The 25,974-nt window shown below is 39.3% G+C and overlaps 1 protein-coding gene across 4 annotated transcripts in view; it reads left to right on the plus strand.

Annotated features, from left to right (window-relative positions):
* Nucleotides 1–25,974, plus strand: part of BABAM2 (BRISC and BRCA1 A complex member 2) — a gene marked incomplete at its 3' end in the record, with an annotated part of 185,462 nt that overhangs the window by 116,770 nt on the left and 42,718 nt on the right. The gene's annotated exons all lie outside the window — the stretch shown is intronic.

A 25,974-nucleotide genomic window follows, 5' to 3' on the forward strand; every position in this document is an offset into this window, starting at 1 on the left:
GATAGATATAGATAAATGGATGTAGATATAAATATACACAGTATATACTCTAGGTTTAGATCTAGATCTGTGTTCTCTCTCTCTCTCTCTCTCTCTCTCTCTCTCTCTCTCTCTCTCTCTGTGTGTGTGTGTGTGTGTGTACATATACCCCTTGATGTTTAGAAATTATCTCTGAGACGTTATACCTAAAAAATCCAACACCTTTTTCATTCAATACCATCTATTGGAACATAGAACACAAGCCTTCTAAGTTTCAACTCTGGAATATCCTCTCAAAGATCTGTATAGCTCATACCCTGAGGATGTTCAAAAAGTCATTGCAATCTTAGCTGCTCTTTGAAGTCTTGAGTAACTTGGTGGTTGAGACAGTGTACATTTTTTATCATTACAGAGAGTTTGCCTTTTGGATACTTCTGAATGTTTTAAAAATTTACTTATTTTAATGCACACACACACACACACACACCAACCAGACTTATTACTAATCTGAATTGTATTAAATAAATGTATGCAAACAACTATAACCTCCTATAACAATTGCTCTGTCTCTGCTCTTCAAATTCTTTCTGCCTTGTCATATGTAAGGGTGTAGTTATATACATATGTTATATGTAGCTTGTTTATATGTGTTATGTATGTGTACACTTTTGAGAGCAAGCAACCGAATTTCATTTTTAATGTGTGCCAGTGTGCCCACAGTATCATTTTTTACTGTGGTAGTGTAGTTTGAAATAATTTTGAATACTTCCATTTCCTGTTCATAAGTAAATTCTTACAAAAAGGTCTCAATCCTTAGCAGATGTATAAATTAAAGTACCTGCAATAGTGCAGCTAAATAGTCCTGAAATACAGTATCATATAGCAAAGGATTCTGTAATAGATGAGATTTCCTACTGAAGCTTGAATCCTTGTACTCTTGGAGATCACTGTATTGGTTGGCATTGTTTTATATGTTAATTGTTTCCAATGCCAGAATTGAGGCTTATTGAGAATACGCTTTTAGCAAAGTATGTCTTTCAAGATTATTTTCTAACCAGGATTACGGTTCTTCTTTATTATTCTCAAAATTCTTCTGCACAGTTTGTAATCCTAATTCCCTCTACACAAATTGTTCAAATATAACAATTTATTATTTGAATTTATGAGCAATAATAACTCTTATTCTAGCTCACACCTGAGTATTTTATGGCCTGTGGGTCAATCCGGCCCTTTAGCTCTTCCTGTCTGGACTGTGGCAGGGCCGGCCCTCCACAACAGTCCCAGGTTCTCATGTGCCCCCTGCAGAAATTAATTGCCCATCCCTGATCTAGCTCATCCACTTTTGGTCTTCTTTGCTTTCAGAGAGCAGACGATTAGAAGATGTTCCCCCCCCCTCTCTCTCTCTCTCTCTCTCTCTCTCTCTGTGTGTGTGTGTGTGTGTGTGTACACATATACATATATGTAAATTTTTTGGATTGCTAATAAAGAATTAAAGGGAGACTAATATGGCCATTTCAAACTCATTTGTTCTCATCAGTCAGCCATACCCTTTGTTAGCAATCCAAAAATTTACACAAATATGAGTTGTCACTGTTGTGACTACAGCTTGTGGATGGCCTTAGGTTAGGCTGAAACAGGCAATAAGATTTGTCCCGTGTTTGGGGCCTAGCAAGGTATTCTAAAATACTTAACAAACACTTAACATATACATACACACACACACACACACATATACACATATATCATTGTGTGTTACTTTTTAAAAAAAATTCACTTCTTGTATTTGGAATATTAGCACCAAAAACTTCCAGTGCCCTCCTTTCTAATAAAAGTGAATTAGAAAGGAGAAAGGAAACAGACTTGAGGCCTGTCAGCGCAGCTTGTAATCAGCCAACTTTTCAGTATATCTTGAAGAGATTAAATGTATCTCTTTGTATTTTCCAGATTTCTTAGCTAGGATTTTCTGTTACTTGTATAGAAATGCAGAAAAATAGCTTACAATTTCTATACAGTAATTTACTTCTGCCTAAGGAATTTTGAAATTTGAAACTTGCAAATAGTTTCTCCTTCAGTTTGAAATTACTATGCTCCAGGAAAGTCAGCAATCAGTATTTAATAATCCACATTTTAAAATTCTAAAAGATTTTGGCTTTCTATTTAATTAATTCTAAATTTATTTATTGAGAGAAATTATTACAATGGAATTGCCATCACTGATTAACTTACTCAAAGCTGATGCATCACTAACTTGGTTGAATAACCCAAGGGAATCTGTATTGAGTTATGAAAAGTAATGCAAAGAAAACCACTGAAACATGTACTTCATTTTTTTAATTTGAGTTGATCCTATCTTTCATATGTAATAGGCCTGTAACTCCAAACATTTAATCATATGTGGAGTGTAATCAGAAGAAAATATTAATTTTTGCTATTTTTTCTTGTTAGAAAAAACACAAAAGCATAACATGAAAACACAAAAACAAAAGTAACATTATTCAGATATGTTATTTTTTTTTAGTTTTATGCAAAATCAATGTCTTCATCTGAACTACATCAGGTAATAGGATAACCATAAATAGTTAAATAATCTTTCTTTGAGAGAGTTGGGTTGTTCAAAAATGTAGAAAAAATAAGCAAACAATGTGCTGAGGAATAAATCTTTTAAAACTGTTCATATTTCTATGTTAGTTGCTTAATTTTTAATTTGCAGATGAAAAAATGTGTTTTTGAAATTAATTATTACAAAGTGAGTAAAAAAATTGAGTCATAAAATCCAAAATATTGGGTTTTCATAGCTTCCTGTCTGCTTAAATACAATCTGATGTAAAACACTCTGCTATAATTCTCAGCAGATTTTCAAAGGATGGAGGGCAGTTGGAATTACCCCATGTGACCAATTTCTGTTAATTGATAGTGGTCTCTGAATACCAGCTAGTCTCTTCAAAAGAATGTTCTTCTAGTGCATATGGCTTGAGCCAATCATATAAAAGAATTTGGCTGTTCTTCAAGTTCATTAGCATTCAATCCATATTTGTTAACAATTTGGTATAATTTCCTGCTTATGGAACTCTAAAAAATTAAAGACTTATTGCAGTTCTCTGGTTAGCTTGAATGTGTTGTGTGATGGAGAAAAATAATTTTAGTCAACTATTGCTGACAGTTGTAGCATAGTTTTGTGATAGGCTCTAATGATAAAAATATTCTTCAAAAAAGAGTTTATTTATCAGGACACATTCCTTACCAGATTCTAGCTGCTAATCTGATTTAAATTTAGTTGTGGAATTAGCATAAGCCATAAATGGTTTTTATAATGAATGTGGTAATGGTCATACATTTCATATAATATTATACTGTTTTATCCATTCTGCAGCTGAAGTGAACTGTGTGTCAATTATTAACCTAACGATAATTTTCAAAGTAATGTTCTAGTTGAGGGGGGAAAATGGTATTAATGTAATTGACTCAAGAATTTTTGATAAATTTCTGAATACTAAGGCAAAGTTTTAAAAGACTAGTATTTTTAAAGTTTGCCTAACATTCAATTTCATGGGAAAACATCAGTATAACTGCTGGCAAAAATACTTTGCCACATATTATAAGTTATTTTTGTTGTTAGCTGCGAAGTCGTGTCCGACTCATCGCGACCCTATGGACAACGTTCCTCCAGGCCCTCCTGTCCTCTACCATCTTCTGGAGTCCATTTAAGCTCATGCCTACTGCTTCAGTGACTCCATCCAGCCACCTCATTCTCTGTCGTCCCCTTCTTCTATTGCCCTCAATCTTTCCCAGCATTAGGCTCTTCTCCAGTGAGTCCTTCCTTCTCATTAGGTGGCCAAAGTATTTGAGTTTTAGCTTCAGGATCTGGCCTTCTAAAGAGCAGTCAGGGTTGATTTCCTCTAGGACTGACCAGTTTGATCGCCTTGCAGTCCAAGGGACTCGCAGGAGTTTTCTCCAGCACCATAGTTCAAAGGCCTCAATTCTTTGGCGCTCAGCCTTTTTTATGGTCCAGCTTTCACTGCCATACATTGCAACTGGGAAGACCATAGCCTTGACTATACGTACTTTTGTTGACAGGGTGATGTCTCTGCTTTTTAGTGTGCTGTCTAGATTTGCCATTGCTTTCCTCCCGAGGAGCAAGCGTCTTTTAATTTCTTGGCTACAGTCCCCATCTGCAGTGATCTTGGAGCCCAGGAAAATAAAATCTGTCACTACCTCCATTTCTTCCCCATCTATTTGCCAGGAATTGAGAGGGCCAGATGCCATGATCTTGGTTTTCTTAATGTTAAGTTTCAACCGAACTTTTGCACTCTCCTTCTTCACCTGCAACTAGAGGCTCTTTAGTTCTTCTTCACTTTCTGCCATTAGAGTGGTATCATCTGCATATCTTAGGTTGTTGATATTTCTTCCGGCAATCTTAATTCCAACTTTTGATTCCTCTAGCCCTGCCTTTCTCATGATGTGCTCTGCATATAAGTTAAATAGGCAGGGCGACAGTATACAGCCTTGCCGGACTCCTTTCCCAATTTTAAACCAATCAGTGGTTCCGTGTCCAGTTCTCACTGTTGCTTCTTGGCCCACATATAGGTTTCTCAAGAGACAAATAAGATGGTCTGGTATGCCCATCTCTTTAAGAACTTGCCACAGTTTGTTATGATCCACACAATCAAAGGCTTTAGCATAGTCAATGAAGCAGAAGTAGATGTTTTTCTGGAACTCCCTAGCTTTCTCCATGATCCAACGTATGTCGGCAATTTGATCTCTAGTTCCTCTGCCTCTTCGAAATCCTGCCTGTACTTCTGGTAGTTCTCGGTCCACATACTGCTGGAGTCTAGCTTGTAGGATTTTAAGCATAACTTTACTAGCATGAGAAATGAGTGCAATGGTGCGGTAGTTTGAACATTCTTTGGCACTGCCTTTCTTTGGAATTGGAATGTAAACTGATCTTTTCCAATCCTGTGGCCACTGTTGAGTTTTCCAAATTTGCTGGCAAATTGAGTGTAGCACTTTTACTGCGTCGTCTTTTAAGATTTTGAATAGCTCAGCTGGAATACTGTCACCTCCACTAGCTTTGTTGTTGCTCAGCTTTTCTACGGCCCACTTCACTTCACATTCTAGGATGTCTGGCTCGAGGTCAGTGACCACCTCATTGTGATTATCAGGGACGTTACGCTCATTCTTGTATAGTTCTTCTGTGTAATTTTGCCACCTCTTCTTAATCTCTTCTGCCTCTGTTAGGTCCCTGCCATTTTGGTCCTTTATCATGCCCATTTTTGCATGAAACATTCCCTTCATCTCTCCAGTTTTCTTGAAAAGATCTCTGGTCCTCCCTATTCTATTGTTTTCTTCTATTTCTTTGCACTGTTCATTTAAGAAGGCATTCTTATCTCTTCTAGCTATTCTCTGGAATTCTGCATTCAATTGGGCATATCTATGTTTTTCTCCCTTGCCTTTCGCTTCCCTCCTTTCCTCAACTATTTGCAAAGCTTCCTCAGACAGCCATTTTGCTTTCTTGCATTTCTTTTTCTTTGGGATGGTTTTGGTTGCTACCTGTTGTACAATGTCGCGAACCTCTGTCCATAGTTCTTCAGGCACTCTGTCTATCAGATCTAATTCCTTAAATCTATTTGTCACCTCTGCTGTATATTCAACAGGGATATGATTTAATTCATACCTGAGTGGCCTAGTGCTTTTTCCTACTTTCTTCAGTTTAAGCCTAAACTTTGCAATGAGAAGCTCATGGTCTGAGCCACAGTCAGCTCCTGGTCTTGTTTTTACTGACTTTATAGAGCTTCTCCATCTTTGGCTGCAGAGCATATAGTCAATCTGATTTCTGTGTTGACCGTCTGGTGATGTCCATGTGTAGAGCCGTCTCTTGGGTTGTTGGAAAAGAGTGTTTGCTATGACCATCGTATTCTCTTGACAAAATTCTATCAGCCTGTGCCCTGCTTCATTTTGTACTCCAAGGCCAAACTTGCCTGTTATTCCAGTTATCTTTTGGCTTCCTACTTTAGCATTCCAATCCCCCATGATGATAAGGACATCATTTTTTGGTGTTAGTTCTATAAGGTGCTGTAGGGCTTCATAGAACCAGTCAATTTCATCCTCTTCAGCACCGGTGGTTGGGGCATAGACTTGGACTACTGTGATATTGAATGGTTTGCCTTGGATTTGAACTGAGATCATTCTGTCATTTTGAGGATTGTATCCCAGTATTGCTTTTCCTACTCTTTTATTGACTATGAAGGCTACTCCATTTCTTCTGAGGGATTCTTGCCCGCAGTAGTATACCTGATGGTCATCTGAATTAAATTCACCCATTCCTGTCCATTTTAGTTTGCTGATACCTAAGATGTCGATGTTCAGTCTTGTCATCTCTTGTTTGACCACGTCCAGCTTTCCTTGATTCATGGATCTTACATTCCAGGTTCCTATGGAGAAAAAAACTTTACAGCATCGGACTTTCCTTTCACCACCAGACACATCCACAGCTGAGCGTCCTTTCGGCTTTGGCCCAGTCGCTTCATTCTTTCTGGCGCTACTAGTACTAGCCCTCTGCTCTTCCCCAGTACCATATTGGACGCCTTCCGACCTGAGGGGCTCATCTTCCAGTGTCATATCGTTTTGCCTTTTGGTACTGTCCATAGGGTTTTCATGGCAAATATACTGGAGTGGGTTGCCATTTCCTTCTCCAGTGGATCACGTTTTGTCAGAACTCTCTGCTCTGACCTTTCCGTCTTGGGTGGCCCTGCACGGCATAGCTCATAGCTTCATTAAATTACGCAAGCCCGTTCGCCACGACAAGGCAGCAATCCATGAAGGGGATAAGTTATTTTACACTGGTATAAAACATTTCGACTGAGTAACAGAAATACGGATTTCACAAATTATGCTTGGTTCACTTAGGGTTTTTTTATTATTTGATGAATATATTTATTATTTGATGAATATCTTGATTTCAGCAGAATCTGTAAGAGCTAGTCATCTGGTTCATATTCAGGGCAATGATACAATATTTGAATATATGACTTTCAGTATAAAGCTGATTTTCACAAGCATTCCTCCCCAAATCTCAGCTTCTTTGAAGAGCCAAACCCATTTGTGTTGCCCTATAAATAGTCATTTCAATCCATGCTTCTGGGAGTATTTTGGAGTGTTTTAGTCATCTACAGTATGATGTTCCAAGAAGTCTTTTTTTGCTCTATTTCAGTTTGGTTTGGTATGATTTTCTAAATGATCTTTCCTGCACATGCTGAATAGACTTTACAACCAATAAACTTAGCAATTATCATCTATTAGAAATAGATACATACCTACCCAATAGGTTCATTAAAAAAATCACTTTGTTACAAATTTGTGCACAGAGAAAACTACATACTAAAATCTGCATGTAGTCACACAAACACACACAAACTATCCACCTGTCTGTCTGTCTATCTGTTGATAACTATCTATCTATCATCTATCTATACAAACAAATACCTTCTGGAGTAAATTTAGAGTTACTTCCTTGTTAGCAGTTAGATTTCCACAGCTGTTTTTAGTGGAAGGAACCCTAAAATATATTTCTTGTTCAATGGTAGCTTCCTCAGAGTGGTTTCTTCATATATTTGTCGCATACCAACACCACTATCCCATTTCTCACTTGTAGACTCTGTATTTTGTTGAAGTCTTTACCAATGCAAATTTTACAAATGCAAACTGACTCTGCTCATCCTTTAGAAATTTAGTGCAGTTTTTTTAAGGGTTCATCATGGCATAATTAGTCTCTGTAGTGAAACATATACGGATGCCAATATAATGATGGTTAAGAAAGGTTGCCATAGAAACTAGTACAGCAGAAAGAAAGGGGAACTAGAGGAAAGGCCTTGAAACTTCAAAGAAGATGAAATAAAAGTCAGTAAAAGTAAATATCCATATGATGTGCAGCAAAATTGCAAGATTTCTAGCAAAAGATGAGACAGAATACAATTACAGGCTGGTTATACACCCTGTTTCGAGATGGTGAAGGTGTTACTACCATAGCTACATTTAATAGCAAGCTTTTCTTATTTTTTGCTTGGTCTGAGTAAATTTGCTTATAAGTCATTATATTAGCTGCAGTAGCTTTTTGTGTTTGGGATCAAAAAAAGGAAGAAGCCTTAGGAAAGAGAATAACAGCAGGCTTCTCAGTAGGCTGCAACCACCATGTTCTGACAGTTTCTGCTAGTTGTCTGTAACTCTGTGCCCAAATTGTAGAAGAGTAGGAAGCACGCAGAAATAGCAACACAGTTGAGTTTGGGAACAAAAGTCTTTTTCTTTTTTGACTCTAATAACAGGAATTAACTTCGTACGTTGATCCTTCTCAGTAGGAAGAGGCAACAGTCTTAAGTTTCTGTAGTTACAACAGATAGGCCTGAATCTCTAATAAATAGAATTCCTGTTGGTTCATCTGTCTTTAGTGATAACTCAAACAGGGCATTCACAAGAGTTAGCAATTATATCCTAATCAGTTTAGGCCTTTCAACATTTGTAAGCATGTATATTTGCATTTATCTATAGGGATGTTCTTTGAGCTCATGAATTACGCATTCATTGCTGCATATCCAAATTTAATATATTTTTAATTATATATTCAGCATTATATGATTATTTCATTTAATAGGTTCCTTTAACACATTTTGTTATATGTCCAAAATAGCTAAAGATACAGATTTATGTTATATTTTAAATTATCTTAAAAGTCTAAGTATCCCATGAAATCCCTTAATAAACAAAGCACAGCTTTTAATGCATGTCTAAAATGTATGTGTAACTATTTATAGTTTTCAATATTATCGTTACACATTTTTAAAAAAATATTTATATAGTTTTATGTTTATAAAAGGGACGCGGTGGCTCAGTGGGTTAGGACGCTGAGCTTGTCGATCGGAAGGTCGGCAGTTTGGCGGGTCGAATCCCGAGTGCCGCGTAACAGAGTGAGCGCCTGTTACTCGTCCCAGCTTCTGCCAACCTAGCAGTTCGAAAGCACGTAAAAATGCAAGTAGAAAAATAGGGACCACTACGCTGGGAAGGTAACAGCGTTCCGTGCGCCTTTGGCGTCTAGTCATGCCGGCCACATGACCACGGAGATGTCCTCGGACAAGCGCTGGCTCTTCGGCTTTGAAACGGAGATGAGCACCGGCCCCTAGAGTCGGAAACGACTAGCACGCATGTGCGGGGGAACCTTTACCTTTACCTTTATGTTTATAAAAACAACAACGGATGTCTCACAAGATAAATACAAGAGGCAAAAAAGCCCAAACAATCACAATATAAACTCACACTGCCTGAAATAATCCTCTCCACCATATCAAGCTATCATTTTACTGGGCCCCAACCTCATCCCCTGCCCCACACATATAAAATTCTAAAGATTTTTTTTTCTTAAAATCCAATAGTTCTACTGGCATAAAGATAGTCCTCAGTTAATGACAGTAATTGGGACCAGAATTTCCATCACTAAGGAATGCAGTCATAAAGCGCAACATCCTGTGACAGCATCACTTAGTGACAGCAATTCCTGCAGACCCCATTTCCATTGTTAAGAGGTACCTCCTCACATCTTCTGCCAGCTTCCAACAACCAAAGTTACTGGGGAAGCCAGCAGGAAATTGCAAGTTCCAGGAAGCTTGCAAGCAGACCAGTAGGCAGGTAAGTGGCTGCTAATAGGAGGGGGATGGTTCAGTGGGGCTGGAGTGGCAGCTGCCAATGGGGGAGGCTGTGCAGCTGGCCAGCAAGGTGTGAGTGCAGAGGGGCTAGGGGAGAGTGCTCGGGTGTTTGGCAAGGCACAACAGAACTAGGGATGGCTACTGCTGAGTGGGAGAGGATTCAAGAAGCCCCAGAGACACGGCACCTTCTGTGTGTGGCTGGGACGGTGACTCCAGCAGAAGGGAGGCAGGTGAAGATGAAGAAGTTTAGCTGTGGGGGAGAGGCAGGGAGGCAGTCATAAGTGCTGGCTTGGATTTTTATCATGTGACTCGGGGGCACCGTGATAGTTGTAAATTCAAGGACTACTCACAAGTCCATTTTTTTTCAGTACTATTCTAGCTTCGAACAGTTGCTGACCGAATGGATGTTAAGCCTGTAATTTCAAACCAAGTATTTATATTTGACTGACCTACTTTCTAATTCACTTTAATAATATGATATTTTTGTTTTTGTGTTTTTTGCATGGACAAAATAATTTCTGTAAAGTGAATCATGAGATTGGATTTATTTTTTTTACTGGAGTATAGAGGTAGTCCACAACTTACAAGAGTTTAGTGATTGTTTGAAGTTACAAAGGCACTGGAAAAAGTGACCCCCGACAGTTTTTCACACTTAAAACCCTTGCAGCATCTCCATGGTCATGTGATCAAAATTCAGGCGCTTGGCAACTGACAGATATTTACGATGGTTGCAGTGTCCCAGGGGGGTCATGTGATCACCTTTTGTGACAAGCAAAATCAAGGGGGAAGCCAGATTCACTTAACAACTGTGTTACTAACTAACAACTACAGTGATTCACTTAACAACTGTGGCAAGAAACAACCTAAAATGGGGCAAAATTCACTTAACAAATGTCTCACTTAGCAACAGAAATTTTGGGCTTAATTGTGGTTGTAAGCTGAGGACTACCTGTATTACTTTTTCAATCTGCCCAAATATAACATATCAGTCCAATTTGTCTTGAGTTTTTCCCATAGAAAGTAACTAAAGTAAATGATACACAAAGGTTGTAGCAGCTTTTATCAGTTGTAAAAACCCTTTTCCACAGTTTCCAAAGGAGTGAGGGAGAAGTGGGGAAAACTAACCTTGAAATTAGCATCTTAAATAGTTAATTACTTTCTGAAGGTTCTATCTCCTAATGTGAAGCATTAATGCATATTATCTCGAGTCTTTAATGTTTCAATAGCTGTTTTTTTCACAGATAAAATACGATTTTTACACACATAGAAAAATGCTACAGTGCTTCCATCTGCCTCAAAATTCTGTAATACAGATACTACTTACTATAATGAGAGAGGTTTCTCATTAAGCTTTCATTAAAAGTGTAAGTCCTTTTGACCTCTCTCAGCTGAAAGGAAGTCAAATTTTTAACCTAATCCTGAGATGGGGAATCTGACCTGAAGTACATCATAGTAAAGAACAGTTCTCAGTGTTCCTCGCATTTATTGCGATGGGTGGGACTGGTAAGAGTCAGCAATATGTGACCTTTGGAGCAAAAAGGCTGGGAAACTGGAATAGGAGAGGAAATTAGAGAATCTATGCCCTGTTTATATAACATTTCTGTCTTTCCTGTCTCACTAGCTTGTTTTTACAGAAGAAAGGTAGTTGAGGATTTGTGAACCAAAGGGTAAAGATAAATATTAGGGGCAACTGTTGGTAGGGTGAACAGTCAGCCAAATGGTATATAAAACTAATTTACATATAAAGTAATGCACGGGGGTGGGTGGAGGCAAAAAGAAAAGAACCACCTAATTTCACATATATACTGGTTGGTCTTAACTGTCCATAACTAATCAAGAAAAAGATCTTACAGTCATTGTAGATAATTCAACAAAGATGTCAGCTCATTATGTTGCAGTGTGAAAAGTAAGTTTCATGCTGGAGATTGTTAGGATTAAATTAGATATTTTATTATAATATTATATATCATGATATTCTCATAATAACCTCATACACATTTATTGTTATGTTTGCATATGCTTGAACTCCTTTCCTTTTTTAAAAAAAACTAGGATTTTTAGAGTCTTTAGTTTTGGGAAAAAGGAATTTGAGAGAAGATATACCTGAGGTACCGTATATACTTGAGTATAAGCCGACTCGAGTATAAGCCGAGACCCCCAATTTCACCCCCAAAAACTGGGAAAAGTTGTTGACTCGAGTATAAGCCGATCCGCCGTTCTGCAAGCCTCCGCCGCCGGCGGAGGCTGGATCCGCGCTCTGCAAGCCTCCGCCGCCGGCGGAGGCTGGATCCGCGCTCTGCAAGCCTCTGCCACCAGCAGAGGCTCGATCCGCCATTTTGCAAGCCTGAATACACAGGAATACCCTGTGTGGCCGCGGCTCTCGGGGAAGCCCTGGCTGTCCGCTTCCTCGCTCCACGCTGCCATTCGGGGCCCACGCGTTCCCCGGGCAAATCGCGGCGCCCAGCAGGCGAGGAAACACGCCCGCTCCAGTCGCCCCCCTTCCCTCAGGAGACGCGAAGCAAGTGACCGCCCGGAGCTTACCGAGGACTTGCGTGCGGCCGAGGCTTCGGTGCTTCCAGGAACGCGTGCACCTCTCCCAAGCCGCCGCCGTCCGGAGACCTGCCGAAGTTTGGGGAGGTTTGGGGAGGTGCGCGCGCACCTCCCCAAACCTCCCCAAACGTCGGCAGGTCTCCGTTCCTCCGCGCAGACCTGCCGACGTTTGGGGAGGTTTGGGCGCCTCCCCAAACCTCCCCAAACGTCGGCAGGTCTCCGTTCCTCCTGCCGACGTTTGGGGAGGTTTGGGCGCCTCCCCAAACCTCCCCAGGTCTCCGTTCCTCCGCGCAGACCTGCCGACGTTTGGGGAGGTTTGGGCGCCTCCCCAAACCTCCCCAAACGTCGGCAGGTCTCCGTTCCTCCTGCCGACGTTTGGGGAGGTTTGGGCACCTCCCCAAACCTCCCCAGGTCTCCGTTCCTCCGCGCAGACCTGCCGACGTTTGGGGAGGTTTGGGCGCCTCCCCAAACCTCCCCAAACGTCGGCAGGTCTCCGTTCCTCCTGCCGACGTTTGGGGAGGTTTGGGCGCCTCCCCAAACCTCCCCAAACGTCGGCAGGTCTGCGCGGAGGAACGGAGACCTGGGGAGGTTTGGGGAGGCGCCCAAACCTCCCCAAACTTCGGCAGGAGGAACGGAGACCTGCCGACGTTTGGGGAGGTTTGGGGAGGCGCCCAAACCTCCCCAAACGTCGGCAGGTCTGCGCGGAGGAACGGAGACCTGGGGAGGTTTGGGGAGGCGCCCAAACCTCCCCAAACGTCGGCAGGAGGAACGGAGACCTGCCGACGTTTGGGGAGGTTTGGGGAGGCACCCAAACCTCCCCAAACGTCAGCAGGTCTGCGCGGAGGAACGGAGACCTGGGGAGGTTTGGGGAGGTGCCCAAACCTCCCCAAACGTCGGCAGGAGGAACGGAGACCTGCCGACGTTTGGGGAGGTTTGGGGAGGCGCCCAAACCTCCCCAAACGTCGGCAGGTCTGCGCGGAGGAACGGAGACCTGGGGAGGTTTGGGGAGGCGCCCAAACCTCCCCAAACTTCGGCAGGAGGAACGGAGACCTGCCGACGTTTGGGGAGGCGCCCAAACCTCCCCAAACGTCGGCAGGTCTGCGCGGAGGAACGGAGACCTGGGGAGGTTTGGGGAGGCGCCCAAACCTCCCCAAACGTCGGCAGGAGGAACGGAGACCTGCCGACGTTTGGGGAGGTTTGGGGAGGCGCCCAAACCTCCCCAAACGTCGGCAGGTCTGCGCGGAGGAACGGAGACCTGGGGAGGTTTGGGGAGGCGCCCAAACCTCCCCAAACGTCGGCAGGTCTGCGCGGAGGAACTGAGACCTGGGGAGGTTTGGGGAGGCGCCCAAACCTCCCCAAACGTCGGCAGGTCTGCGCGGAGGAACGGAGACCTGGGGAGGTTTGGGGAGGCGCCCAAACCTCCCCAAACTTCGGCAGGTCTCGGACGGCGGTGGCTTGGGAGAGGTGCGCGCGATCCCGGAAGCACCAAAGCCTCGGCCGCGCACAAGTCCTCGGTAAGTTTTTTTGTTGACTGGAGTATAAGCCGAAGTGGAATTTTTCAGCCCAAAAAGTGGGCTGAAAAATTCGGCTTATACTCAAGTATATACGGTACATAAAATAAGGCATGGCTTAGAGAAAATGGACAGGAAGATTTTTTTTTCTACCTCTGTCAAAACATTAGGACCAAGGACCATCTAATGAATTTGATTGGGACAACATTTGAAACAAAACAACTTTTCTATACAAGGTATATAATTAACTTGTAAAATTCATCAACAGATGATTTATTAGTTTTATAATGGAACTGAGTAAATTTAAGAAGGATGGACCAGTCAAGGACTATTAGTGTGGAAGAATTAATGTTACCTTGGAACTGGGGGCAATATGCTTCCAAGCAAATGTTGCAGGAGAGAACCAGTCTAGTGTAATGGTTAAGGGGCCAGAATAGAAACCAGGAGAAAAACCTACCTTTAGATACAAAGTCAGCTAGGTGGATTTGGGCTCTCTCTCTCTCTCTCTCTCTCTCTCTCTCTCTCTCTCTCTCTCTCTCTCTCTCTCTCTCTCTCTCTCTCTCTCTCTCCATTGATAAAAAAGGGTTATGTCTTTCTCTTTTTTTTCCCCTTTTTTTGCTAGTAAACACCTCTGTGAGAAGCACTGGCCTGAATAGGGTTGTTTTTATCTAGTATAGCCACAGGTTCCTCACAACTAACTTATTCCTTTTCTGTATAGCTATAATTATGTCTAAATGAACTCTGCCTTTTATTTACACAGAAAAAAACTCCTGGATTTAAAATAAAGTTCTCAAATATCATCTTTCATACAAAGAGGAGTACATTTATGTCTAGCAGCCCACAAATATGTCTCCCTTTGTTTCTCACCTCAGCAACTGGCCAGATTGTTCTTTGTGGTATTACTGATGACAACAGGGCTTACTCCCAAATTCGTATTAGGTATGCAGTCATAAAAATTAAAATATAAGAAAAAATATTATAGACAGGTCTTTCAGTATTGTGGTTTGATGAGTAATTGCCTCTATATGTAATAGTCATACCTTGAAATATGTAGCTCTGGTGTAATATGCTATACAAGAAAATTGCACTAATAACAAGCACATTTCTTCTCATTTTTGTTGTTTCAAATGTGAATGGCAACCGTAGAAACATGTTTTGAGTACATCTAATGATAGCAAAGAAAATAATGCCACAATATTGGAATGAAAGCCTTAGATACCAAGTGAATATTAGTGTTTTTTTTCCAAACCTCTACTAAAGTTAGGAGTGTAAATGCTATTTCAAGGTAATACGTGGAGGATCTTAAGTACTAATTACTATTTATAAAAGTAGAAAAAAATAATTTTGGAAGCACAGTGTAAATACTAGAAGAACTTTTTCAGATCTTTTTGAAATACATTACATCTATGAGTTGAACAAAATATTGTGCATTTATTTTAGTGTATTTATTGTAAATCATGATTCATCTGCTTTTGGAATTTATATGTAAAATCATAGATACAAAAACAAAAAAGAGCAAAATAATGCCATTCCTCAGAATATAATATCCACTTTACATATAAATATTGTGTAGAGATTAATTCATTTGGTTCTGGGTAACTCTTTTGTTACAAGACTTCAGAGTTAATATGAAATATCAACAAATCATATACCCTAAACTGAACTTGGCAAAGTTGGGCCTGGTTAACAGTTGGATAGAAGACCATCAGGAAATGCCAGGTCTAGTAGGCTAGATTCTGAAGTACAAAATAAACCAAATTAGAAAAAGTGAATATGAAACAACTTGCATATGGCTACCAAGATAACTCATTTTATTTTAATGAGTCATATTTACACTCAGTCTATGAGATTTACTTGTGAATAACTTGGTTTAAGAACTGCAAGCCCATTGCCTTTGTTTGTGTGCAGTTTCTATGTGACTTTTTTCAGGTAAAAAATGTCTCCTATACCACCACCACCACTTCCATTGATGGGTACCTTTTAAAGATCAGAAAATTCCTTTTAGAATCAAACCCAAACCTACTTCCTTGATATTTCAACTGATTGGTCCTAGTCCTGACCTCTGGGGCAAGAGAGAATAAATCCAATCCCTCGTCTAGATGACACTGCTTTAGCTGTCTGAGGACTGCTAGCATATCTCTTGAGCTTCTCTTCTTGAGGCTAAACATACCCAGTACTTTAACTGTTCCTAATAAGGCTTCATTTACACTCTGCTCACCTTTCTTTTCGCCTTTCTGTGAAATTGCTTCAGTTTGTGGATTTTTAAAAAACTATTATGCCCAGTATTTAACACAATATTTCAAATGGTTCCTGTGGAGATTAGAACAATAACTTACTGTGAATTTTCCTGTGATTCTTTGGGTATTGTCATTCAACCAGTTATGAATCTGTCCAACAGGTGTATCATCTAGCCCAGGGCTTTTCAACCTTTTCACCCATTGTGCCACTTTTAGGATATGGCAACATCCAAGTACCACCAGCCACCTAGCAAGGTGTCAAAAACTTGATGACCAAAAAAAAAAAGGAAAAAAGTGATGAAGTATAGGTAGTCCTCAACTTACAACAGTTCGCTTAGTGTCTGTTCAAAGTTACAATGGCACTGAAAAAAGTGCCCCCCAAGCCATAGCCGAGCAAGACACCTGCCTTCCCACCCAGCGGTGCTCTTCCTCCTGTCTGAGTTTTTCATTGTTGTGAGCATTTCTGTTGAGGATTGGCAGCGGGGGTGGAGTGGGGGGTGTTTGGTTTTTATTCCCCCCATCTGCTGGGTGTTTGCTGCAGGTTTTGGTCACTTAACATGACCCTGGGACACTGTGATCATCAAAAATATGAATCAGTTGCCAAGCCTTTGAATGTAAATCACAAGACCTTGGAGATGCTGCAATATTCCAGCTGATCAGTGCTTCTTCTGGGCTCAGAAACTCCAGGATCAGCGCCGAGCTCCAGCTGGAGCCTGACGCTGATCCTGGCACTTCCACTGAGCCCTGACAGCCCCAAAGAAGCGCTGATCCTGGCGCTTCCGCTGAGCCCTGACAGCCCTGCAGCTCCAGCTGTCTCTCGCTCAGGCTTGTACAGTGCTGCCACCGGTTCAGCTCATTCCCCTCCCCCGCTACCACTTTTCTAGGATGGTCACGTACCACCTGTCAGGTGCCAATGTACCACAGGTGGTACCCGTACCACTGGTTGAAAAGCCCTGATCTAGCCCATATTTTACCATTTTATTACTGATGTCCTGGGAGACTATCAGATATTTTGCTGTACTAGTTAAACTTATTTTGTTTAAAACTTATACCTTTCAGTGTATTTTCCAGGAAATAAATTGTGAAGTAAATCTTACTTTCAAATCAATAGGTTTTTTATTAGATTTCTAATTTCTCCATGGCAGAAAAATATATAGGTTATGGTTACCTTCGCTACTCTTAGAAGTAGTTTTTCCTATACCACAACTGATTATGTAGTGGAGTACTTGGTGCTCTCTGAGCTTGACTGTTTGAGCTGTTTGAGTCCTTAGTTGAAAGCACCAGCTCAACACAGAGCTACATATATTTTCTACTATTGGAATAATTACTTAGTGAATAAGTAAGTAAACTAGAGAAGCACTTAGTAAAAAAAATTGAAGGGAAAGCAAAACTGCTTCTGTGTTATCTTATATTTGCCTTGAATAATGTAATCTTAACTAAAAAGGATGAAATTTATACATATGGAAGACAATTCCAGGTTATAAATAGGGGAGAATATGAATACTGTCCAGTTATTGTAATAGAAAGCAGCACAAATAGAAACTGTGTTTCCTCCTTTTCTTTTAGTAGTTTATTTATTAACAAGATGCCACCAAGTTTTATATTCAGTTACTTTTCTTTTTATAATATACATAGAGCTACTTTTATAATATAATCTGGGTTAGTTTCAAGCAGCATCTCTGGTGTACTGCCTATTGGGCATACCTGAAGCATGCAGCTATAAGCATTATGAAAAATTGACAGTTTTATAATCTATGATTCTTGTGTATTCTAAATCCAAAAGTGATAATTTCAGATTGCTCAAAGATTTGCTGAATGGAAGACCAAAATATAATAGTTTTATTAATGAAATTTAGTAGGATCTTTTTTGATATTATATGCATAGCTAGGATATGTTTATTTATTTTTATTTTTATTTCATATTTCTAAACTGCCCATCTCCCTCAATGAATAACTTACCAACTACAACAAAATTACCGGTAAAACGTTGCTAGCTATTTAGAGCTTTCTGTATCTCTGTAACAACTGGGTAGTTACCACAAGTTCTTTCCAGTCTTATTGCATTATGTCCATTTACTGTAGGTGATTCTTATTTTTGCTGTTGTCCAGATCACTTGTTGGTAGAGAAGAATCTTGAGGGATAATTAATGTTTACACTGATGAGACAAAAATAGTTCTTTTTTCCTAAGAATCTTGTTATTTTTTATACAAACAAATCATAAGAATGGCTTCTAGCAAAGAATCACATGTAACATAATTATGTACATATAAACTCCTTTATGCTTACTTATTTTACTTTTTATTTTTACTTATTTTACTTTACTCAGCCTGATTCTACATTGCCTATTCTGATTGCAGTTTTCCAATTTCATAGAAGGATGCTTTTTCCCTGAATCCTTGTTTTTATTTTCTTTTAACTATAAAGCTTATACAGATATAGAAAAATATCCAAGAATTGATGTATCTGCTTAAAAAATCCACTGTTTAAATTTAGCCACAAAGATGTCTTTTGTTTCATCAACTCCAATTCCAGTTAATCATTCTGAAGATCTTAGAACTTGGGTAGGCTGGTATGGAGAATGTGGTCTCTAAAGTATTCTGGATTTATATCATTCAATTCAAAAATCGTTGTCAACATTTTGAATTCTTCCTGGAAAAGATTTGTATGACGACAAATGTATTCCTGCTACTGCATTTGAACTTTTAGTGGTTTCCAAAGATTCAACAGAAACTACATGTAAAATATTCCAGAATAAACCTATTTAGTGTAGTTAAAATATATGTCACTATAGCTATGTGTGATTTCATCTGAATTGATTGTGTATCGTTTGTCAGGTTAATGAAACTTTTTCTGTTATAATTTAGAAGTAAAGTTAAATGAATTAAGTTGCTTTTATCCAGTTAAATCCATCTCTTTCTACCACATACTTCCCTATCTGGTTTAAAGAGGCAGATTGAAAATTTATCAAAAATTGTTCACCATGGTAGGAAAAATTGAGTAATTCTTGCCTAAATGTTTCCATCTGACGTGACTCTTTCCTGGTTAGGAATCTCTGGTCCTTGATTTCTCTTGACTTTTTTCAGTTAGCCAGGAAGGTCAAGCCAAGTATGTAAATATTTTATCCTATATTTCCAAAACTACTATAATGAAGTCCCAGACAGAGCTGGAGGAAATTATTTTATCTACACAATAGTCTAGAAACATTGTCATGGCAGACAGTTTGCTTTGTTTTCCACAGCTTACTCTGTCCTTGGTTTAGTAGTTCTTTCACAACTTGGACTAGCTGTGCTAGATGACTGTGGTTACAGTGCTGTCAGCTCCATGAGTGAAACCCTCAAGATTAAATTTGTGAACTGTAATTTGCACATGAAAGGGGGGGGCTGCATGTTGCAAAGTTATCAGTCAAATTATTGATATGCCTTGTAGGGTGAGGATAAAATAAAAGAAAAAGGAGAAATATTTTGGCTTAATTGGCTGGTCTAACAAGAAGACAAGAGCAGGTTGTCTTGTTACTAGTTCCTAGACCAGGGGTAGGCAACCTTGTTTTATGACTCGTGGACTTCAAATCGCAGAATTCCTCAGCCAGCCATGGCTGGCTCAGGAATTCTGCAATTTGAAGTCCACGAGAAAAAAAAGAGCCAAGGTTGCCTACCCCTGTCCTAGACTAATAAAGGGAGGACGGGATAGATCAGAATACTTAACTTTGGCATAGTTTCTCTTGCAATTAGTATCTCATTAACTGGTAAAAAGTTTCCCCGCACATGCGTGCTAGTCGTTTCCGACTCTACGGGCCGGTGCTCGTGTCCGTTTCAAAGCCGAAGAGCCAGCACTTGTCCGAGGACGTCTCCGTGGTCATGTGGCTGGCATGACTAGACACCAAAGGCGCACGGAATGCTGTTACCTTCCCACCGTAGTGGTCCCTATTTTTCTACTTGCATTTTTTACGTGCTTTCGAACTGCTAGGTTGGCAGAAGCTGGGACAAGTAACAGGCGCTCACTCTGTTACGCGGCACTCAGGATTCGACCCGCCAAACTGCTGACCTTCTGATCGACAAGCTCAGCGTCCTAACCCACTGAGCCACCGCGTCCCTAGCATTAACTGGTATTACTGCTTTAAAATGAGTTGGACATTTCAGATAATGGATACTGAATTTGTTAGAACAAATGTGGCTTCCTCTCTGTGTGAAGCAGTTATTCTACTTCCCCTCGCCTTCCTTTTCCCTTCCTGATAACTGTGTAATTGAAAATGCTTTTAACATTTTCTAGTAGTTGTATTTTTTAAGTAAGAATTATTTTTATCACAAATGAAATTAGCATGGAATTTTAATCAGTTCCTACAATATTGTCACTTTGCTATTTCCATAGTATATTGCATGACTTTTTTTATGACAGTATTCACTTTCCAATTCATAGTTACCAACACTGTTTATGTATAATCTTTGTCTAACTTTTGTAGCAATTGGAAGGTTTAACAGAAAGAAAGATGGGTCCTAAAATTAACTGTTGAGAAATGTTAAGTGTAATAGATTTGCAGAAAACACTCCCAGAAAAGCGTTTCTATTCTTAAAACCTGTCTTTTTCCTTTATATTCTTAGAATTGCAATAAAATTAAGTTTTTCTGATGAGATACCACTGTTTGGCACCGAACTTGTGTAAACCTGTTAGTGAGGTGACTCACATAATGTGAGGTTATTTTTAGAGTCTAGATTTGGGTTATTTGGAATGTTTCTTTAAGCCGATTTTAAGATAGATTCCTTTATCATGGCTTGCAAAGCTTGCAAACTGAGCGTCCCTTAATAAATGACTAAGCAAAGGGTCTATTGGTACTTCCAGGAATTTACAGATGTGAGTCACTCATCTATTGTCTGCAGAAATACCTATGAGTCAATATGTGTTTGGAAATAGTATTTCCAGTTTTGAACAGAGTTGCTGAAGCAGTGTTTTCAATCTGTCAGGTTTATAAAACTTGCAGATGATTTAGTAAAGTTCAACAGCCCTATTTTCATGTGTATTCTGCATGGAAGGATTATATAAATGATTAAAGTATTTTTTTTCATGCAGATGTCAGTTTATTTGTTCAGAACCATTTTTTATCGCAGTCCCCACTGTTTCTATTGCCTAAACCTATTGACTCCATTCAAATCAAAAGATGCTTTCCTTAAAGTTGTTCTGGTTGTTTAGCGCCTTCTATGTCTGTCAGAAATGCTTTGCTTTTATCTCTAAACCTGAACCTATTCTTATTTTTCTGTTATTGTTTCATATCATACCTGTTCATCACACTGCGACGTGTACTGAGATGCATTCTCTCCAGTGGTGGGATTCAAATATGTGAACAATTGGTTCTCTGTGTGGATGCAGTTTCTGGAAGTCCATTCTGGGCCTGGGCAACAAAAAATTAGCTACCGGTTCTGCCAAAGTGAAGCAAACTGGCTGAATCCCACCACTGATTATCTCTATTTAATAGCTCTATCTTTTCTACCTTGCTACTACAAATTCCTATAACTTGTGTGCATAAAACAAAAGCTGCTTTTTTTACATAAACCTCTCTTGCATTTCTTTCCCCTGTTCCTCCTCATGTTGAAATTTTGGGAAGGACCTGCTCTTTTTGCTTATGTAACTTGATCAGGCTTCATAAATTTGAATAATGATGTTTACACAAGTTCCAAATTCAGTCAGTTATTAAGCACTTAGTGATCCAGCACTGTAACACAGGCTATAGATTATTAGAATAAATGGGAAGCTCTGTATGTGTGCATGTGCGCCCACATCAAATTCAAAATACATACATACGTACACCATCTTGAATTATTCAGAGGAAAGATCCCTGTATAAAAACCATTTATTTATTCACTTTTATATGTAATATATAACATATTACATAACAATATATAACCTGCTGAATTCCAGCAACCACAGATTTCTGGCAAATATTTGAAATAAATACTGGGTATATTTTAATTAATGAGGGAAGAGGGGAAAAACTGAAAGAAATCATTTGGAACTAAGAAGAGAAATAGTCATCCTGGGTCTAAAGTCAGGAGAAGCGGAGTTCTCAGAAAAAGTGGTAGAGATGCAAAGTGCCAGGGACAAGTCAGCCTAAACGTCATAGGATATACAGGGATGTTCATGGGGTTGGTGGTTGAAAAAGTCAACATGACCACAAAGCTCTACTGTTCCTCTTATGTTAATTGTACTTGCAATATATCCCCCCAAAAAATCTGGTGGAATTTTGATTACACGGTTATGGCAACATGATCTTTACCTTTCTTTACCATATCTTGTAGACACTCCTGAGAGTAGGTGTGTTGTGGATGGAGATAGTAGCAAAGAAACAACTGAGTTATGTCCACTCAACTATCCATAACTACCCATAATTGAATTCTTACAATGTCCTGTTAACTGGAAGTCCCTTTTTCTTCTCAGTTCCTTAGTTTTTAAAATAGTTCCTCTATGGAGAAAATTACAGCAATTGCTCAAAGGCTAATCATAGCAAATGAAAGCTTCTATGAATTAACAGTTTTGTCTCTGTTGTGCTTTTAAACTTGACTTCAATGTTATGTACTTACAGCTTTTAAAAAGCAAAGCTTTTTTAAAAAAAACTTGACTTTTTGAACAAAAGTTTTTAAAACATGCTATTAACACCTTTCAGTTGGTCTGATATTTTAAAAAAATCAAGAAAAAAGGAGATTCTTCAGGAAAAAAATAAATGAAACTAACACCACAGATATTAACTTGTCTTTACTGAAGTTTATTACCACATATCACTGTTTTATATGAATTGTACATAGATTTAGCTGCGTTTTAAGAAACAGGCAGTATATGAGAAAAATATTTTTTTAAAAAACAAGAAAACACATAAAAGAAATTATGAACTTTAATTACAAAGGGGAAACAACAAAGAAAGTCCTAACCTCAAAACTATAACCAGATTTTAGGAGGTTGGGTTAACCCTACAGAATAGAACAGAACTTTTGCTTTTACCTTTTAGACTTTCAGACTAATGCTACAAAAGCACATTGCTAACTGACAAATCACTTTAGATAATGGTAGAATTATGTTGTTAGCCAAGAATGAAACGGTAGATATTTTAATCTCAAATTTTAGTTGTCATTTCCGTCCCCAAGCAGAGGCAGTTTGATAATAATTTCCATCATGATGTTATGATGGATGCTAACACAAGAGTTGAGAGTTCCAAGTCTCAGCCACCTCTCGTAACTTCTCCATAGGTACAATCTACCACTTAACATTATTGTGGAAGTAACTCTTATTGTTTTATATTACACAAAGGGATTAAAACCTAAGTAGTCCCTTGCCGATAGATCCCTGGCCCATCTAGCTCCAGCAATCGATTCTCATGGTTAAAGATCATAGTTAATGATTTGCAGAATTCCAATATTTGAGGGGCACCTACAGGATGAGGGGGTCAAACTATTTTCCAAAGCACCAAAGGCAAGACAAGAAACAATGGTTGGAAAGTAATCAAGGAGAGAAGCAACCTAGAACTAAGGAGAAATTTCCTAAGAGTAAGAGCAATCAGCCAATGGAATAGCTTGACTTCAGAAGTTGTGGGTGCTCTTTCAAAAAGAGACTGGACAGCCATTCGTCTGAAATTGTACAGGGTCTCCTGCTCAAGCAGGAGGTTGGACTAGAAGACCTCTGATGTCTATTATTCTAGGTTCTAATGATCTTTTCTGCTACAGTATATATACACAATGTATAGCTTCATCTAATTGAACTCTAGCAATGTATGCTCACTTCAAGGAGAAGCAACTTTGGATCAGGATATTGTAAAATGGTGAAACTGCAAATGGGGTGTGGTGTACTCCAGCTATCTTTTCAGTGTGGTAAATAATTTCCTTTCCTAAAGCAATCTTTTCTTTATATAATAGTCCAGACTTTATAGAAGAAAAGTTGCTTAAAATAAGTTCCATAAGCATACGTTTCCAACCCCATATGTACAGAAATAGTTAATATTGATTAATTTGTTGGGAGAAATACTGTGCATGTTTCAATTTTTGCAAAGGTAAATAGGTTACTTACATCACAGTAAGAAAACGTTACTCTGAATTCAGCATTTTTAGATTGTTTAGTGACTTTTCATTTTTCATCGTCTCTAATGATCATAATTGTATGATTGAAAGTATGATTGTTATACGTAAAGACTTTCCAATATACATTTGCTGAATTGCTTGAAGTTTCCACCTGTTACTAAAAATAAAATAATTAATAACAGATAATAAATTACTTTTAAAAATATTTAAAAATATTTACAGGTATGCAAAGAGGTTGGTTTATTGATTAGAGTACCGTAGATTCCTGCGTATAAGACTACTTTTTAACCCATGAAAATCTTCTCAAAAGTCAGGGGTCATCTTATACGCCGGGTGCTGAAACTTTAGGGACAGGGCTGGCTGGAAAACCTGGAGCGGATCTTCCATTTAGTCTGCGCAGGGAAAGCGGGACCAATTGGAGTAGAAGCTGCAGTCTGTGATTTTTTACAGGCTGGGGTCTGGGCTTTTTTCCTTCTAAAGTTGAAGAGCAGCTGTAGGCAGGTGGGGAATGCAAGAGCAATTTGAAAGGCAGGTGGGGAATGCGTAGCAGAGCAGCAGCTTAGCTCTAAGGACACATTTGACTCAGGAACTGGGCGGGCGGGCTGGCTGGAAAACCTGGAGCGGATCTCCCATTTGGTCTTTTTTTTAAATCCCATTTATATCCCACCCTTCTCCGAAGACTCAGGGCGGCTTACAATTTAAAGCACAAATCAATGTGCTTAGCAATAGCCTTCATTCTATGTATATGCCTGCCTATTAGAGCTTTCACCCCCCCACACACAAGCAGCATTACTACAAAGTCAGCTTATTGCTCCCAACAATCTGAGTCCTCATTTTACCTACCTCAGAATGATGGAAGGCTGACTCAACCTTGAGCCTGATGGGATGTGAACCTGCACTAATTGCAGGCAGCTGGGGTTACTTAAGGCTCTGCACAGGGAAAGCTTTAGAGTGAATTAGGAAAAGTAAAAAAGTGAATTAGGAAAATAGGAAAAGGGTTGCTGGAATTGGGTATGTGTAGTTTAACGAAGAGAAGGGTGAGGGGTGACACGATAGCAGTGATCCAATATCTCAGGGGCTGCCACAAAGAAGAGGGAGCCAAGCTATTCTCCAAAGCACCTGAAAGCAGGACAAGAAGCAATGGATGGAAACTAGTCAAGGAGAGAAGCAACCTAGAACTAAGGAGAAACTTCCTGACAGTTAGAACAATTAACCAGTGGAACAACCTGCCTCCAGAAGTGGTGAATGCTCCAACACTGGAAGTTTTTAAGAAGAGACTGGACAGCCATTTGTCTGAAATGGTATAGGGTTTCCTGCCTTAGCAGGGGGTTGGACTAGATGACCTCCAAGGTCCCTTCCAACTTCTTCTTCTTCTTCTTCTTCTTCTTCTTCTTCTTCTTCTTCTTCTTCTTCTTCTTATTATTATTATTATTATTATTATTATTATTATTATTATTATTATTATTATTATTAAAGTTTAATCCACTTGCACTGTTTTATGTTTACATGTTTGATGACAAACAGCCTTATGTTTATAAGTGACAGTTTTCCTACTAAGTACCTGCATGTCATAAGCATTTGAATTAAAATTACCATATTAAAATCAAATCTGATGTTTTTTTAATTTTTATTTGGTGTGCGTTGGAAGAGGGGTAGTCTTATACGGCGAGTATAGCCCAAACCCTATAATTTAACAGGAAATGTAGGGGGTCGTCTTATACGCCCAGTCGTCTTATACGCCGGAAAATATGGTATTCTTTAGGCTTTTATTTTATTTATATGCATGGTCCTATATCTCAGTATGTACAGTAGGTATTAAAAGAGTTCATATTTTAAAAAATCTTAAACTTTTCTTGCTGATTTTGTAAAGTTTTTTTCCCCTTCTTGGAATCATGATCTTATTTCCTTTCAGACTGGAACATAATTTGCCATCAGGAAATCCATTTTAGGACGCTTTAC

This window comes from Vipera berus (assembly GCF_964194415.1).
Source record: "Vipera berus genome assembly, chromosome: 1".
Lineage (NCBI taxonomy): Eukaryota > Metazoa > Chordata > Lepidosauria > Squamata > Viperidae > Vipera > Vipera berus.